This window comes from Pseudorca crassidens, chromosome 9 (genome assembly GCF_039906515.1).
Source record: "Pseudorca crassidens isolate mPseCra1 chromosome 9, mPseCra1.hap1, whole genome shotgun sequence".
NCBI lineage: Eukaryota > Metazoa > Chordata > Mammalia > Artiodactyla > Delphinidae > Pseudorca > Pseudorca crassidens.
In genome coordinates, this window is record NC_090304.1 from 105,612,730 (window position 1) to 105,632,555 (window position 19,826).

A 19,826-nucleotide genomic window follows, 5' to 3' on the forward strand; every position below is an offset into this window, starting at 1 on the left:
GCCTAGTTGCTCTGCGGCATGTGGGATCTTCCCAGACCGGGGCTCGAACCCGTGTCCCCTGCATTAGCAGGCAGACTCTCAACCAGTGCGCCACTAGGGAAGCCCCCTTCTTCTTTATTGTGGAGAATTTCAAACATATAAAATATAGAAAGGACAGTTAAAAATATATAAACATGTACCTAACACTCAAGCCCCCGAATCCAGTCAGTGGCCAACATTGCCTCGTCCATACCCCCTTCAATTTTTTTCCCCTTCCCATATTATTTTGAAGAAAAGTCCAGATGTCATATGATTTTCTATGTAAATAGTCTGTATTTCTAAAAGAGTTCAAAAAAAAACTCCCAATGCCATAATCACAAATTTAAAATAACAATGATTTCTTAATGTCATAAAATATCCTGTTACTATACACATTTCCAATAGACTCATAAATATTCCTTTTTTTTTTAAACCAAATGTTTCAGTGAGGAACTATACTGTGTTTGGTTGGTACATTTTTTTTCTTAATTAAAAAATAAATTTTTTTGGAGTATAGTTGATTTATAATGTTGTGTTAGTTTCAGGTGTACAGCAAAGTGAATCAGTTATACATGTACATATATCCACTCTTTTTTAGATTGTTTTTGGGTTGGTACATTTTTGAAAGTCCTCTGTATTTATTTTTTCTTTCTTTGTTTTCCCGTTTTTTGTTTTTGTTTTTTGGTTTTTTTGCCACGCCGCTAGGCGTGTGGGTTCTCAGTTCCCTGACCAGGGATTGAACCCGGGCCATGGTAGTGAAAGCCCAGAATTCTAATCACTAGGCCGCCAGGATTTAAGGAAGTTAGTTGTTTGTCCTTTAGTTTTTGCCACAATCCAGATTTTGTGAGTTGCATCCCCACAGCATACTTTAATGTGTTACCTTGTCCTCTGTTATTTTCTATAAATTGGTAGTAAGATCTAGATGTATTATCAGACTCGTGTTTAATTTTTTGGCAGGATACCTTCCTAGGTGGTGGTGTATTTTTCCATTAGGAGACACACAGTGTGTGCTTGTCTCTCTTTTTGTAGTGTTAACAGCTGTTGGTGAATAATGCCTGCATCAATTCATTCATTAGGGGTTTTAAAATGGTGATATAATTCAATCATTCTTCATTTAGAAGCTACAATATTTCTACAAGGGAAATCACCCCTCTTCAATTATTTGATTACCTGTTGGTATAGTTCATGTAAGAAAGCAGGATAAATGCTTGATTCTTTCCCTTTCACTATCTCTTAACCCTGTCGACTCTCATTTTCAACTGCCACCATCCTGATCCAAAATCCTTAACCTGACCTCCAAGATCTTGAACCTTTAGTGCCCTATTCATCTTGCAAGGTCCTGAATGATCTGGTCCCTGTCTGCTTCTCCAGCCTCATTTCCTGCTATTTTCCTCCTCCTTTTCTCACTATATCTAAGCCTCAAAAAGCTTTTGATGACCCCTCTACCTGGAAAGCTTTCTCCAATGTCCTCTTCCCTTACTAACTCTTACATTGCTTTCTTAAGGAAGGCTAGATTGGTGTTCCAGTTATAATCTCTTATACCACCTTCTACTTGTCCTTCATAGCAAGTCTTATAGCTTGTATTATTTCTGTGATTATTTGTTTAATATTTGCTTCCCCCACTAAACTATAAGATCAAAAAAGTCAGGGACCTTGTCTATTTTGGTACCATATTTTTTCCTAAGCTTAATTTAACGCTCGTAATATAGTATGTATGCAAAAAATAAATGTTGAATAACATTGAATTGAAGTCAGATTTGGGAAAAATAAACATTTGTCTCGATTTGTAAAGAGTAAAGATAACTAACATTTTTTTTTTTTTTCAGTACGTGGGCCTCTCACTGTTGTGGCCTCTCCCGTTGCGGAGCACAGGCTCCAGACGCAGGCTCAGCGGCCATGGCTCACGGGCCCAGCTGCTCCGCGGCATGTGGGATCTTCCCGGACCGGGGCACGAACCTGCGTCCCCTGCATCGGCAGGCGGACTCTCAACTACTGCGCCACCAGGGAAGCCCGATAACGAACATTTATTGAGAACAAGGTACTCTCCTAAGTTCTTCTAATATTCATTATAACCTTATGAAGTAGATATAATTACCTGTAATTGACAGGTAAGGAACTGAAGAGAGAGTAAGTTCACATAGATAGTAAATGTCAGAGTCAGGATTGAAATCTAAGCAATCTGGGGACTTCCCTGGTGGCGCAATGGTTAAGAATCTGCCTGCCAATGCAGGGGACGCAGGTTCGATTCCTGGTCTAGGAAGATCCCACATGCCGCGGAGCAACTAAGCCCGTTCACCACAACTACTGAGCCTGCACTCTAGAGCCCCAACTACTGAGTCTGTGAGCCGCAACTACTGAAGCCCATGCACCTAGAGCCCGTGCTCCGCAACATGAGAAGCCACCGCAATGAGAAGCCTGCGCATGGCAATGAAGAGTAGCCCCTGCTCGCCGCAACTAGAGAAAGCCCACTTGCAGCAATGAAGACCCAACGCAGCCAAAAATAAATAAATAAATAAAAAAGAAATCTAAGCAATCTGGCTCTAGAACCCCAGATATAAGGTTAAAACCCTAGTATACTGCAGTCTGTAAGAACAACAACACAAATGTCTACACTGGAGAGGAACTGACCTCAATTCTTTGAGCCCTAAATTCAAAAATTCCAGAGAATTATTAGCTTATTAGCTTAGGTCAGGTACTCATCCCTAAACCAACCAACCAAAATCAACGTGATGGGCATCATTAAGAACATGCAGCTTTTATGCCAGATATGTGGATGCAAAGGGGCAATTTCCAGAAGAAGGGGGAATGCCAGGCAGGCAATCTCATAGAGGGTACACACATATTTCTTCCCATACATCCAGTATCATAAATTCCCTTGTCCAACAAAATGCACTTTTCCCACATAGAACAACAGATACCTTGCCTCCTCAGTGAGAAGCTATTCAAAGACATAGCTAGCTACCACATCCGTCTCTGATTCCCAGCATCTCTGTTTGACCATGTCTGCATATGATTGCACACGGTTTTGCAACCTATCGGCTAAATGACAAACTTAATCACTCTCAAAACAGTAGAGTCACAATCGTTTGCAAAGATTCTAAAGTCAGCTCCTGATGCTGAATTTACCTTGGGCCAGTGATAACCTCCAAGACCCATATTAGGCAAAGTTATCCCAGAGGCCACAGAGGAGAAAAGTGCATAGACCAAACTAAGAAGCTCAAATCTCACAGTTTATCAATAAATTTTAAAACACATAGTGAGAAGTAAGGGGAAAGGTGGGGTATGTGAACACACATTGGATAAGCTACAAGCACAGTGGAAGAACCATACTACCTGAGTCTGGATTATACAGTGTTCATATTCCCATTTTTTCCCTGTTGTGTTAGCTTTCCTCTCTGGTGGTGGGGCTTTATGGGAATCAGAGTTGCGTCTGAGCAAGGGGATCCCATAGACTGAAGGTACATAGGGCCATCATACACACTTGTTTATTGGAATGATGCAGGGGCAAGTATACCTGGCAAATACTTGTATCTCATCAATTACCCTGATGAGTAGCTGTGTTTTTTTTTTTAAAGTAATTTTATTTAATTAATTAATTTATTTACTTTTTGGCTGTGTTGGATTTTCGTTGCTGTGAGCGGGCTTTCTCTCTAGTTGCAGCGAGCGGGGGCCACTCTTCGTTGCGGTGCGCAGGCTTCTCATTGCGGTGGCTTCTCTTGTTGCAGAGCACAGGCTCTGGGCGCGCAAGCTTCAGTAGTTGCAGCACGCAGGCTCACTAGTTGTGGCGCACAGGCTTAGTTGCTCTGCCGCATGTGGGATCTTCCCAGAACAGGAATCGAACCTGTGTCCCCTGCGTTGGCAGGCAGACTCTTAACCACTGCGCCACCAGGGAAGTCCAGTAGCTGTGGTTTCACCTACATTTCTCGGGCAGAGGACAAGTGGGGTCAGCAGGGCATCATCGATGGGTGGCTCATAAACATTGGATGCTTGGTGTATCTCACGTGTATTTAGTGAATCAGGAATATTTGGTATGTCTTGGTCCTTCCTTCCCTGTCTATCTAGTTCAGAACATGTATGCTCTACTTATTTTTATATCTCTCCAGCATTCCTCGCATGCCATTGGCTTCTGTACTCCGTTTCATCTAGCTGCCTTGTTTTTTTGTCTTCTTTTCTATAGTAAACATGGAAAATAACTAAATTATACAACAAACACGTTACAAATATTAAAAATCAGGTGTAGAAATTACCTTGGAAGATCTCTTAAATCACCCATAGAGCACAATATGTTGTACTTATGAGCCACTTTGGAGGCTGACATGCCACCTCTCACTATGTCTGACCCAGTGGGTCTTCCCTCCAGTGTGAGGACAGATTGCTCACTCCTCTGTTGAGTACCAGAGAAGGTTGTGGGCTTGTTTAGTGACTCGCACTCAGACTGCTGGGTGTCCACGAAACTGAGACCAGAAACTGAGTCCAACCAAGCAAACGACAGATTCCCGTCTCCCACCTCCTGCTTACTCTGAGCATCCACTCGCTGGATGAAACAATCAATGAAATATTGCCCAGTTGTGGGAATAAAAAACCAGACTTCCCACAGTAGCCATCTAGATGGGGGAAAAGAAGTTCCCAACTCCCTTAGGCGTGTTTTTAACACTGGCTGGTAATCGTGCTCTATTTTCCTAGTCAGTTCACTCTTTTGCTTTCCTACAGGACTATTTCCTAACGTCTCCTCTCCTGTCAAACCTCTAATAACTCTTCTTTACTGTCACTCACAGTTGATGACCCATAACATGAATGACCACAAATGTAGTGGCTGAGATCAACACAAATATATTGTCTTATAGTTCTATGGGTCAAAACGTCGACACAGGACTCACTGGGCTAAAATCAAGGTGTAGGCAAGGCTGTGTCCCTTTCTGGAAGCTCAAGGGGGGAACCCATTTCCTTGCTTTTTCGGGCTCTAGAGGCCACCTGCATTCCTTGGCTCATGGTCTCCTGTCTGTAAAGTCAGCAACTCTCTGACCCTATATCAATTGTCACATGTTGCTCTGATGCAATCTTCTGTTTCCCTCTTCCAGTTTCGTTTGTTTGATTTTAGTAACAGCTTTACTGAAGATCTAATTCACATACTATACAATTCACCCATTTAAAGTGTACAATTCAGTCATCTTTAGTATATTCACAGAATTGTGCACCTTTCACCACTACCAGTTACAGAACAGTTTTCGTCGTCCCCCAGAGAAACCCTGTGCCTTTAGCAGTCACCCTGTATTCTCCCCAGCCCCAAACCCTGGCAACCGCTAACTTACTCTCCGTCTCTATGGATTTGCCTATTCCGGACATTTCATCTAAGTGGAATCATACAGTACATGCTCGTTTGTGCCTGTCTTCTCTCACTTAGCGTGTTGTACTATGTGGCCGTATTTCATTCCCCTCTTCCACTTTTAAGGACGCACGTGATTAGATTGGGCCTGCCCAGATAATCCAGCATAATCTTCCCATCTCAAGGTCCTTACCGTGAATCACATCTGCAAATTCCCTTTGAACATGTAAGTTAATATTCACAGGTTCCAGGGATTAGGATGTGACAACTTTGGGGGGCCATTACTCTGTCTACCACAGTGACCATCCTTTCTATATCAGAAAGGAAAGAAAAGCAGTCAGAAGAGAATTTTGACAGACTCTTTATCACCACATCTACCCACCCATCCCCACTGTGTGGATCCAGGGACTCTGCCTTCCTTCCTGTGGGGTGGTTGAAACTCTCTTGCTCCCAGCATTTCCTTCATTTTGTTTCGTGGTTTTGTTCCCCCCACCCCCGCCCACATCTTGCAGCATGTGGGATCTTAGTTCCCCAACCAGGGATGGAACCCGTACTCCCTGCAGTGGAAGTGCAGAGTCTTAACCACTGGACCGCCAGGGAAGTCCCAGCCCTTCCTTCAGAGACTGCCCCTTCCTCTGCTGCCAGCAAGGCCTCCCTGCCACCTGGCACCAAGCCATGTCCTCTTGCTAACTCAGTAACACCACTGGAGCGATCTCCCTGCTCTCTGCATTATCACTTCGCCCCTTCTCCAGGATCATTACAACTGGCATCAAAGCAACTTGTAATTTCTCCCTTCTTAAATTCTTTCTTGACCTCTTCCTTCTCCTTCTACTGCCCCATTTCTTTGCTCCCTTTTACAGCAAAACTTCCTGAAAGATTCGTCTGCCTTGTTTCCAATTCTTTCCCTTTAAAATTTTTTTTGTTGTTGCATGGTTAAATGTACATAATATAAAATTTGCCATTTTATCTGTTTTTAAGCATACAGATCAGTGGCACTAAGAACATTCACACTGTTGTGCAATCATGACCACGTCAAGAACTGTCCAGAACTTTTAAATCATCCCAAACAGAAACTCTGTACACATTAAACGATAACTCCCAGTACCTCACCCCAGCCTCTGGTAACCACCATTTGCTTTTTGTTTCTATGAATTTGAGCATTCTAAATGCCTCGTATAAGTGGAATCCTGCAGTATTTGTCCTTTTTTGTCTAGTTTATTTCACTTAGTATAAGTTTTTAAGGTTCATCCAGCTTGTAGTACGTATCAGAATTTCCTTCCTATTCCATTGTATGTATGTATGTACCACATTGTGTTTATCCATTCATCCACTGATGGACATCTGGGCTGTTAACACCTTTTGGCTAGTGTGAATAATGCTATTATGAACATTGACGTACAAGTATCTATTTGAGCTAGCTCTCTTAAATCCACTCCAGTTAGGCTTCTGCTCTCACTGCTCCACCCAGACAGCTTTTGTCCAGGTAACGGATCACCTCTGGATTGCTGTAGCCAACGGTCAATGCTCCATCCTCGCCTCACTTAGTGTCATCTGGCTGAGTTGATCATTGCCTCTTTGGGATGCTCTTCACTTGACATCTGGGACACACCACCACACGCTCCCAGCTCTCCTCCCACCTCTCTAGGCACCCTGTCTTAGTCTCCTTTGCTAATCGTCCTTACTGTCTCCTCCTCAGTCCTTGGACCTACTCTGTTTGCAGAGTAGGTTTGCACTCACTCCCTTGGTGGGTGATATCACCCTGTCTCATGGCTTTAAATATGCTGACAACTTCCAAATGTATATCTCCAGCCTGGGCTTCTCCCTCGAATGTCAAACTCCAGTAATCTACCTGACATCTCTGTTTGAAAATCAAGTGGGCATCTTTGATTTAACGTGCCCTACACTAAATTCCTCATCATCCTTATCCTACCCGCCCAAACCCAATCCCCTCAGTACTTCTTCATTAATTCGTTGGATCTTTATCTTTCTAGTCGCTTAGGCAAAAAATCTGGGAATCATCCTTGATTCCTCTCTTTTGCTCCCACTCCACATTCAGTGCATTAACAAACACTACTGGCACTTTCTTCAAAATATATACAGAATTTGACCATTTCTCACGACTTTCAGTGCTACTACCTTGATAGGACTTACCAGCATCTCTTGCCTGTATTATTTCCGTAACCTCCTAACTAGTTTCCCTGAGTCTGCTCTTACATCTCTTCAGCCAGTTGTCAACATAGCAGCGGAGAGGTGCCATTAAAATATTAACATCTCGAGTCATCCCTCTACTCAGAATCCTCCAAAGGCTTTCCATCTAACTCAAAGTGAAATTCAATGTCCTGGTAATGGTTTACAAGACCCTACACAATCTCACCCCTCCTTAGTTCTGTGACCTTACTTCCCACAGTGCTCTATTCACTCACCTCTCTTTAGCCAACCTGGCATCATTGCTTTTCTCAAACACACCAGGCATGTCTCTACCCGTACTTTCTATTTCCTCATTCCTTCACTGCCTTTATTAAGATGCCACCTTTTCAGTGAGAACTTTCCTGATAACCCTATCTAAAATTGTAATCCTGCCAGCAGTTTACTTTTCTTCATTACACTGAAAACTTTCTAAGATACAATGTAATTTACTTATTTTATTTTATTGTTTTCTTTTCTGCCAGTAGAATGTAAATTATATAGGGGAGGGATTTTTGTTTCTTTTTTGTTTCTTTTGTTCATTGATGTATACACAGGACGTAAAACACTGCCTGGCACACAACATGTACTCAAAAAAGAAATGAAAAACCATATTTGATACAAGGCTCTCATGAGGGCAGTAAGTTGATGGTGAAGGCAAATGATACTCTCAACGTTTTCATCTAGATAGGAAGCAAAGTTACCTGCTGGGTCAGAGTTGTGGTGCATGGCTTGAAGAGAATGTTGCAGATTTGCAAGAGCACTTGTGGGAAATAGGAAAGGCCTCACAAGCGAGGTCCCCAAGCCCCACAGAGGGTCTTGCTGAGGGTGAAAATCTGGAGATTTTCTCCAGAATCTAATAATAACTACATGTATTGAAAGTGTCAGGAGTTGTGCTGAGTGCTTTGCCTTTACTATTTTATTTTGTTCTTACAATAACTCTGAGATACATATTATTATTTACATTTTACTGGAGAAAAATGAAGCCTTAGAGAAGTTAAATAACTTGCCCAGGGTTACTTGGCTAGTGAATGGCAGAGCTGGGATTCAAATTTAGCTGTTTTACTCCAAAGTCCATGCTTGCACTGTGTTCATCATAGGCTTGCTATAAGAAAAGGGATTTTCAGATAGATCCAATCTTGAGTGTTTGCCACATGGGTGAGGCAGAATAAAAGAAGTCTACAGGTGGGTTGTAGGAAGTAGAATGGTTGAATGGTGTACTGTGGATTCCAGTCTGGTTAGGGTTGGCACCATAGCCATGAATGGAGTAAGGTTCCTGGACAAATGGAGAGATGAAGGGATTAGAGTTATTAATGAAGTAGCAATGTAAGGGGACTGCCAGTCTTAGCATCATGGCAGAATGAGCCAGTGAGGATCTCTGTTACCCCTTTCCACTGCACAGGCATAGAAATGATGTTCCTGGTGCCAAAAGTGAAAGAGGAGCTAAAATCTGGATCTGTAAACATGATTCATTGGTCAGGGAGATAGCAAAGCAGTGTATATACTTTAGAGACTAGGTACTGGGCTCACAACACCTGTATAAGGATAGGAGATAGAGCCTTAAGAGAGAACAAGGCAAGAAGCTGGAACTGAGATCCCTAAATCAAGCCAGGACTCTGATAAAATTACCCCCGGTATCTCAGTGAAAACTACAAACTTCCCAGGGGAGTAATAAGGAAATGTATTTCTGCCCCATGTTCAGATTTTGAATCTGAATTTTCCTTATTTTTATTAATGGGATTCCTGAAGAGGAGATATTAGTATAAAGGCTGGTCCTGGACAGTTTGTTATCCTGGACAGTGAAATCCTTTTTGTGCCTGGAAGATGCAAATATAAAGTCACTATGTAGTATACCTCCATCAACCAGGAGACTCACATGGGAAAACTAATCTCTATTGAAGATGAACTTATACTCAAAATTCCAAACCACATGGGAAATGATCCATTATGCAGAGATTTATCCAAATCTAATTCTATCAATGGAGTTAGAACTCTGAAACCTTGTTTTTATGAAACAGTCTTGAAAAGATTATAAAATAAGTAGTTTGAAACTAACTAAAGAGATGAAAGAAGATATAGAAATCATAATGAGAAAACAAGACTTTGAAAATAGACTGGGTAGATTTGAAGAAGAGCCAAATAGAGTTTCTCAAAATGGAAAACATTTTTATTGAAATGGAAACTGAATAAGTGGGTTAAACTGTAGACTAACACATTAATGAATGATTTGTGAAGTGAAACATAGCCAAAAGGTAACTATGCAAATCATTGCACAAACAGAAAGGATGGAGACTATGAAAGAAAAGTGGAGATATAGAGGATACAGTAGCTTCCAGGAAAAGAAAGTAGAAAGAATGGGGGAGAGAGCAGAACCAAGATGGTGGAGTAGAAGGACGTACTCTCACTCCCTCTTGCAAGAACACCAGAATCACAAGTAGCTGCTGGACAATCATCAACAGGAGGACACTGGAACTCACCAAAAAAGATACCCCACATCCAAAGACAAAGGAGAAGCCACAATGAGACAGTAGGAGGGGCGCAATCACAGTAAAATCAAATCCCATAACTGCTGGGTGGGTGACTCACAGACTGGAGAATACTTATACGACAGCAGTCCACTCACTGGAGTGAAGGTTCTGAGCCCCACGTCAGGCTTCCCAACCTGGGGGTCCGGCAACGGGAGGAGGAATTCCTAGAGAATCAGACTTTGAAGGCCAGTGGGATTTGATTGCAGGACTTCAACAGCACTGGGGGAAACAGAGACTCCACTCTTGGAGGGCACACACAAAGTAGTGTGCGCATCGGGACCCAGAGGAAGGAGCAGTGACCCCAGGGGAGGCTGAACCAGACCTACCTGCTAGTGTTGGAGGGTCTCCTGCAGAGGCGGCGGCGGGGGGAGTGGGGTGGCTGAGGCTCACCCTGGTGACAAGGACACTGGCAGCAGAAGTTCCGGGAAGAACTCCTTGGCATGAGCCCTCCCAGAGTCTGTCATTAGCCCCACCAAAGAGCCCAGGTAGGGTTGCCTCCAGTGTTGGGTTGCCTCGGGCCAAACAACGAACAGGGAGGGAACCCAGCCCCACCCATCAGCAGTCAACCAGATTAAAGTTTTACTGAACTCTGCCCACCAGAGCAACAGTCAGCTCTACTCACCACCAGCCCCTTCCATCGAGAAACTTGCACAAGCCTCTTAGATAGCCACATCCACCAGAGGGCAGACAGCAGGAGCAAGAAGAACTACAATCCTGCAGCCTGTGGAACAAAAACCACATTCACAGAAAGATAAACAAAATGAAAAGGCAGAGGACTATGTACCAGATGAAGGAACAAGATAAAACCCCAGAAAAACAACTAAATGAAGTGGAGATAGGGAACCTTCCAGAAAAAGAATTCAGAATAATTATAGTGAAGATGATCCAGGACCTCGGAAAAAGAATGGAGGCAAAGATCAAGAAGATGCAGGAAATGTTTAACAAAGACCTAGAAGAATTAAAGAACAAACAAACAGAAATGAACAATACAATAACTGAAATGAAAACTACATTAGAAGGAACCAGTAGCAGAATAACTGAGGAAGAAGAACAGATAAGTGACCTGGAAGACAGAATGGTGGAATTCACTGCTGCAGAACAGAATAAAGAAAAAAGAATGAAAAGAAATGAAGACAGCCTAAGAGACCTCTGGGACAACATTAAAAGCAACAACATTCACATTATAGGGGTCCCAGAAGGAGAAGAGGGAGAGAAAGGACTAAAGAAAATATTTGAAGAGATTATAGTCGAAAACTTCCCTAACATGGGAAAGGAAATAGCCACCCAAGTCCAGGAAGCGCAGCGAGTCCCATACAGGATAAACCCAAGGAGAAACATGCTGATACACATAGTAATCAAATTGGCAAAAATTAAAGACAAATAAAAATTATTGAAAGCAGCAAGGGAAAAACAACAAATAACATACAAGGGAACTCCCATAAGGTTAACAGCTGATTTCTCAGCAGAAACTCTATAAGCCAGAAGGGAGTGGCATGATATACTTAAAGTGATGAAAGGGAAGAACCTACAACCAAGATTACCCAGCAAGGATCTCATTCAGATTTGATGGAGAAATCAAAAGCTTTACAGACGAGCAAAAGGTAAGAGAATTCAGCACCACCAAACCAGCTCTACAACAAATGCTAAAGGAACTTCTCTAAGTGGGAAACACAAGAGAAGAAAAGAACCTACAAAAACAAACCCAAAACAATTAAGAAAATGGTCATAGGAACATACATATCGATAATCACCTTAAACGTGAATGGATTAAATGCTCCAACCAAAAGACACAGGCTTGCTGAATGGATAGAAAAACAAGACCCATATATATGCTGTCTACACAGACCCACTTCAGACCTAGGGACACATACAGACTGAAAGTGAGGGGATGGAAAAAGATATTCCATGCAAATGGAAATCAAAAGAAAGCTGGAGTAGCAATACTCATATCAGATAAAATAGACTTTAAAATAAAGAATGTTACAAGAGACAAGGAAGGACACTACATAATGATCAAGGGATCAATCCAAGAAGAAGATATAACAATTATAAATATATATGCACCCAACATAGGAGCACCTCAATACATAAGGCAACTGCTAAAGGCTCTAAAAGAGGAAACCAACAGTAACACAATAACAGTGGGGGACTTTAACACCTCACATACACCAATGGACAGATCATCCAAGATGAAAATAAATAAGGAAACAGAAGCTTTAAATGACACAATAGACCAGATAGATTTAATTGATATTTATAGGACATTCCATCCAAAAACAGCAGATTACACTTTCTTCTCAAGTGCACATGGAACATTCTCCAGGACAGATCACATCTTGGGTCACAAATCAAGCCTCAGTGAATTTAAGATAATTGAAATCATATCAAGCATCTTTTCTGACCACAACGCTATGAGATTAGAAATGAAGTACAGGGAGAAAAACAGAAAAAACACAAACACATGGAGGCTAAACAATACGTTACTAAATAACCAAGAGATCACTGAAGAAATCAAAGAGGAAATCAAAAAATAACTAGAGACAAATAACAATGAAAACACGATGGTCCAAAACCTATAGGATGCAGCAAAAGCAGTTCTAAGAGGGAAGTTTATAGCTATACAAGCCTACCTCAAGAAACAAGAAAAATCTCAAATAAACAATCTAACCTTGCACCTAAAGGAACTAGAGAAAAAAGAACAAACAAAACCCAAAGTTAGCAGAAGGAAAGAAATCATAAAGATCAGAGCAGAAATAAATGAAATAGAAACAAAGAGAACAATAGCAAAGACCAACAAAACTAAAAGATGGTGCTTTGAGAAGGTAAACAAATTGATATACCATTAGCCAGACTCATCAAGAAAAAGAGGGAGAGTACTCAAGTCAATAAATTAGAAATGAAAAAGGAGAAGTTACAACAGACACCGCAGAAATACAAAGCATCCTAAGAGAATACTATGAGCAACTCTATGCCAATGAAATGGACAATCTGGAAGAAATGGACAAATTCTTAGAGAGGTATAACCTTCCGAGACTGAACCAGGAAGAAATAGAAAATATGAACAGACCAATCACAAGTAATGAAATTGAAACTGTGATTTAAAATCTTCCAACAAACAAAAGTCCAGGACCAGATGGCTTCACAGGTGAATTCTATCAAACATTTAGAGAAGAGCTAACACGTATCCTTCTCAAACTCTTCCAAAAAATTGCAGAGGAAGATACACTCCCAAACTCATTCTATGAGGCCACCATCACACTGATACCAAAACCAGACAAAGATACTACAAAAACAGAAAATTACAGACCAATATCACTGATGAATATAGATGCAAAAATCCTCAACAAAATACTAGCAAACAGAATCCAACAACACATTAAAAGGATCATACAACACGATTACATGGGATTTATCCCAGGGATGCAAGGATTCTTCAATATACACAAATCAATCAATGTGATTCACCATATTAACAAATTGAAGAGTAAAAACCATATGATCATCTCAATAGATACAGAAAAAGCTTTTATGATAAAAACTCTCCAGAAAGTGGGCATAGAGGGAACCTACCTCAACCTAATAAAGGCAATATATGACAAACCCACAGCAACATCATTCTCAATGGTGAAAAACTGAAAGCATTTCCTCTAAGATCAGGAACAAGACAGGGATGTCCACTCTCACCACTATTATTCAACATAGTTTTGCAAGTCCTAGCCACGGCAGTCAGAGAAGAAAAAGAAATAAAATGAATCCAAATTGTAAAAGAAGAAGTAAAACTGTCACTGTTTGCCGATGACATGATACTATACATAGAGAATCCTAAAAATGCCACCAGAAAACTACTAGAGCTAATCAGTGAATTTGGTAAAGTTGCAGGATACAAAATTAATGCACAGAAATCTCTTGCATTCCTATACACTAATGATGAAAAATCTGAAAGAGAAATTAAGGAAACACTCCCATTTACCATTGCAACAAAAAGAATAAAATACCTAGGAATAATCCTACCTAGGGAGAAAAAAGACCTGTATGCAGAAAACTATAAGACACTGATGAAAGAAATTAAAGATGATACCAACAGATGGAGAGATATACCATGTTCTTGGATTGGAAGAATCAATATTGTGAAAATGACTACACTACCCAAAGCAATCTACAGATTCAATGCAATCCCTATCAAATTACCAATGGCAGTTTTTACAGAACTAGAACAAAAACTCTTAAAATTTGTATGGAGACACAAAAGACCCAAATGGCCAAAGCAGTCTTGCGGGAAAAAAACGGAGCTGGAGGAATCAGACTCCCTGACTTCAGACTATGCTACAAAGCTACAGTAATCAAGACAGTATGGTACTGGCACAAAAACAGAAACATAGATCAATGGAACAAGATAGAAAGTCCAGAGATAAACCCACGCACCTATGGTCAGCTAATCTATGACAAAGGAGGCAAGGACATACAATGGAGAAAAGACAGTCTCTTCAATAAGTGGTGCTGGGAAGACTGGACAGCTACATGTAAAAGAATGAAATTAGAACACTCCCTAACACCATACACAAAAATAAACTCAAAATGGATTAGAGACCTAAATGTAAGACTGGACACTATAAAACTCTTGGAGGAAAACATAGGAAGAACACTTTTTGACGTAAATCACAGTAGAGTCTTTTTTGATCCACCTCCTAGAGTAATGGAAATAAAAACAAAAATAAACAAATGGAACCTAATGAAACTTTAAAGCTTTTGCACAGCAAAGGAAACCATAAACAAGATGAAAAGACAACCCTCAGAATGGGAGAAAATATTTGCAAACGAATCAACAGACAAAGGATTAATCTCCAAAATATATAAACAGCTCATGCAGCTCAATATTAAAAAAACAAACAACCCAATCCAAAAATGGGCCAAAGACCTAAATAAACATTTCTCCTAAGAAGACATACAGATGGCAAAGAAGCACATGAAAAGCTGCTCAACATCACTAATTATTAGGGAAATGCAAATCAAAACTACAATGAGGTACCACCTCACACCAGTTAGAATGGAGTCATCAGAAAATGTACAAACAACAAATCCTGGAGAGGGTGTGGAGAAAAGGGAACCCTCTTGCACTGTTAGTGGGAATGTAAATTGATACAGCCACTATGGAGAACAGTATGGAGGTTCCTTAAAAAACTAAAAAAATTACCATATGACCCAGCAATCCCACTACTGGGCATATACCCAGAGAAAACCATAATTCAAAAAGACACATGCACCCCAATGTTCCTTGAAGCACTATTTACAATGTCCAGATCATGGAAGCAACCTAAATGCCCATCAACAGACGAATGGTAAAGAAGATGTGATACATATATACAATGGAATATTACTCAGCTATAAAAAGGAAGGAATTTGGGTCATTTGTTGAGATGTGGATAGTCTAGAGACTGTCATACAGAGTGAAGTAACTCAGAAAGAGAAAAACAAATATCGTATGTTAACGCATATATGTGGAACCTAGAAAAATGGTACAGATGAACCAGTTTGCAGGGCAGATATTGAGACACAGATGTAGAGAACAAATGTATGGACACCAAAGGGGGAAAGCGGCGGGGGTGGGGTGGGGTGGGGTGTGTGTGTGATGAATTGGGCGATTGAGATTGACATGTATACACTGATGTGTATAAAATTGATGACTAATAAGAACCTGCTGTATAAAAAAATAAATAAAATTAAATTAAAAAAAAGAATGGGGAAAGGCAATATCAAAAAGATATGGGCTGAGAATTTTCCAAGTATTAGAAGACTTGATTGTTCAAATTGAAGAAAGCTGACTCATGAGCAAAATAAATCAATAGCAACCCTTATGTAAACACAGGACACTAGAGACAAAGACAAGGGTCACCTACGGAGAAAAAAAGTATTAACCTGGTATCTCGTCATTGAGACTAGAAGCTAGAAAACACTGGAATAATATCTTTAAAGTTCTGAGAGAAATAACCGGTACACCAGAATTCTATACCCAGCTAAACTAACATAGAATATTGAGAATAGGATAAAAACATGTTCAGCCAGTCAAAAGACTGAGAATGTATCTCTCAGTGACTCTTTCTGAAAGCATCATTAAGTGTAGTAACTCAATAAGAAGGAAACTGGAATCGGAAGAAATACATGGAATGCAAGAATCAGTGGTGCTCAAGTAAGCAAAGCAGGTTTACTGGGGAAAAAGAGAGTGAAAAAGCTGGAGGTTTAGCAAGTGTGGTCATGGATCTGTATATTTAGGCTCAATATTTCATAGGTGGAGGAGTCCTGTGTGCTGATAAGTTTCACGTAGCCTCAAGGGTGGTTGACTAGAGTGAGCAGCGTGAAGATCATTTGATGCCAGAAAGTCAAGAAGTTTTGAAACTAAGATATGGGAGGGACCATATATTATACTGATTATTTTCCTCCACTGCATCCCCAATAGATTCTCCAGTCTTCTCTCAGCGCTGCTTTGGATATGTAAGACTGGCCCCTATGAACTGTGTCCTGCAGGTGTCCTTGCTAGCTGGCTTCATGTGGAGTTTGACAAATTGGAGTCACTGGCCAAAAATCAGTGTGAGTGAAAGAGAGAACAGAGTTCCTTCCCAGTCTCTCCCTGCTTCAGCATTGCTTCTCTAGTAGCATATGTGTCTCTCCATGACTAGAGTTCCCACTAATGGCCCCTTTTCCATGGATCCAGCTCTCACTGGGCTCAGATAAGTCTCTTCTTCTTGAATTTTGACCCTATGAATAACAGATTTTTACCCCACTGATTTCTAGGTAATATCAGGAGATAATTCTCCACGGGTCTCTCATGTTTTTGTACATCTTGTGAGTAAGGTACTAAATGCCCTTTGTTGCTGATGATCTTTTCAAGGATGTTTGTATACCGAATAGCCTTGGAAAGTGAAGGTAGTGTCTCTCTCTGGAGCAAAAGGCAGTCATACTCACTGTCCAGTGTAATGAAGATAACGTCTCCCTCTGAAGCAAAGGGCAGACATGCCTACTGCCCATTATAAAAGATTGCATTTCCTAAACTCAGGGTTTCCTGGCCTGTAATTCAACCCATCACATGTACAGTTGTTATCTGGCCCCCTTCGTGTCACTCTGGGGGAGTTGAGGCTTAGATAACCAAAACAAAAATGCTGATGCTCTGGCTACTGTTATTGCTATGTGTAGTCAACTATCCTTCATCTTTGATCCAGGAGTGTCATGTCTTCAATCACTGCCCATGAAGCTGTAACAGGCTATCTCATTAGCTTTCAAATAGGGTAAAATCTCAGATCCCTAACAGTTCTTGACAGGTACCTTGGCATCTCTTGTTTGTTCCCTTAAACCCAACAGTACTTCTAAAGGTAGTTCTTTCACAAAACCCGTCTCATTGAATTCTATTTCCTGCTGGACTCCTGCCTGATAGATCTAGATAGTTTGAAATCTCTATGGTCAGTTAATTTACGACAAAGGAGGCAAGAATATACAATGGAGAAAAGACAGGCTCTTCAGTAAGTGGTACTGGGAAAAGTGGACAAATACATGTAAAAGAATGAAATTAGAACATTTTCTTACCCCATACACAGAAACAAACTCAAAATGGATTAAAGACCTAAATGTAAGACTGGATACCATAAAACTCCTAGAGGGAAACATCGGCGGAACACTCTTTGACATGAATCACAGCAATATCTTTTTGGATCCATCTCCTAGAGTAGTGGAAATAAAAACAAAAATAAATCAATGGGACCTAATTAAACTTAAAAGCTTTTGCACAGCAAAGGAAACCATAAACAAAACAAAAAGACAACCTACGGGGGTAGTGGGGGGGAGGAAGAGGAGCTTGTTTTTTAGTGTGATATTTACCTAGCGATAATAAAGTGAAAATCTTTTGCAAAAAAAAAAAGGCAACCTACAGAATGGGAAAAAATATTTGCAGATGATGCAACCAAGAAGAGATTAATCTCCAAAATATACAAATAGTTCATACAGCTCAATATCAAAAAACCAAACAACCCAGTCAAAAAATAGACAGAAGATCTAAATAGACATCTCCACATAAGACATACAGATAGCCAAAGGCACATGAAAATATGCTGAACCTTGCTAGTTATTAGAGAAAGGCAAATCAAAACTACAATGAGTTATCACCTCACACTGGTCAGAATGGCCATCATCAAAAAGTCTACAAATAAATGCTGGAGAGGGTGTGGAGAGAAAGGAACCCTCCTACACTGTTTGTGAGAATGTAAACTGGTACAGCCACTATGGAGAACAGTGTGGAGGTGCCTTAAAAAACTAAAAAATTGAGCAATCCCACTCCTGGGCATATATCCAGAGAAAACCATAACTGAAAAGACATGCACCCCAATGTTCACTGCAGCACTATTTACAATAGCCAAGACATGAAAGCAGCCTAAATGTCCATTGACAGATGAATAGATAAAGAAGATGCAGTATATATATATATACACTGGAATATTACTCAGCCATAAAAAGAATGAAATAATGTCATTTGCAGTAACATGGATGGACCTAGTGATTATCATACTAAGTGAAGTAAGTCAGACATAGAAAGACAAATATCATATGATATTGCTTATATGTGGAATCTAAAATAAAAATGATACAAATAAACTTATATACAAAACAAATAGACCCACAGGCATAGAAAATAAACTTATGGTTACTGAAGGGGAAGGGGGGTATAAATTAGGAGTTTGCAATTACCATATACACAGTAATACATATATATAATAGATAAACAAGGACCTACTGTATAGCATAGGGAACTATACTCAATATTTTGTAATAATCTATAAGGGAAAAGAATCTGAAAAAGAATATATACGTGTATATGTATAACTAAATCACTTTGCTATACACCTGAAACTAACACAACATTGTATTGGGTTGGCCAAAAAGTTCGTTTACGAACTTTTTGGCCAACCCAAATAAATCAACTATATTTCAATTAAAAAAAGAAATCTCAAGGGATGTGCAACAATTAATTTTCTGGGTCAACTTGGCTAGGCTATGGTGCCCAGTTATTTGGTCAAATACCAGCCGAGATGTTGCTACGAAGATATATTTTTAGGTGTGATTAACATTCTCTCTCTCTCTCTCTCTCTCTCTCTCTCTCTCTATATATATATATATATATATATGTATGTATGTATACCAACTTTGTTTAAAGCAAATTACCCCTCATAATGTGGGTGTGACCCATCAAATAAATTGAAGTCCTTAAGGCCAAAGACTGAGGCTTCTTACAGAAGAAGCAGCTCTTCCTCCAAACTGCAGCATAGAAACCTGTGTGAATTTCCTGCCTGCTGGCCTGCCCTGCAGGTTTTGGACTTGCCAGCCCTCACAACTGTGTGAGCTAAGTCCTTAAGATCAATCTCTCTCTCTCTGTACGTATATATCCTATTTGTTTTGTTTCTCTGGAGAACCCCCGAGTAATACAGGGCGCTACAGAATTTAGAGGAGCTTATGAACACAATGTCAAAGTCCCCAAGTAATGAGTGGGAGTTTCCGAAGCAGAGTGTGAGACAGCAATAGTATGAAAAAGCAGTATGTACCCCAAAGAGTAGTATTTCTTCAGTCTAAGTGGAGAGGAAGGAGGATGCCTCAATGGTGCCTCTAGGCGACAAAGACAGCAGAATGTGCATGATGTGGCCCCAGCTTACACATGGAAGCTTACACCTGTCTGTATCATTCATGTGCCTACCCTATAAAAATGACCTGAAGCTCTTAGAACCCAGCGTTTTACTTTC

General features: G+C 40.4%; 1 long non-coding RNA gene across 11 annotated transcripts in view; it reads left to right on the forward strand.

Annotated features, from left to right (window-relative positions):
• The window catches only part of LOC137231058 (uncharacterized), a 76,478-nt gene that overhangs the window by 7,562 nt on the left and 49,090 nt on the right, over positions 1 to 19,826 (forward strand). For 9 of the 11 annotated variants that reach the window (XR_010946376.1, XR_010946368.1, XR_010946367.1 and 6 more), the window contains one exon: positions 1,845 to 2,056. This is a non-coding gene — a long non-coding RNA (uncharacterized lncRNA). Of the gene's footprint in view, positions 1 to 1,844; positions 2,057 to 2,248; positions 2,809 to 19,826 lie in introns of those variants that run through there. The other 2 variants (XR_010946374.1, XR_010946369.1) reach the window with 2 other exon arrangements.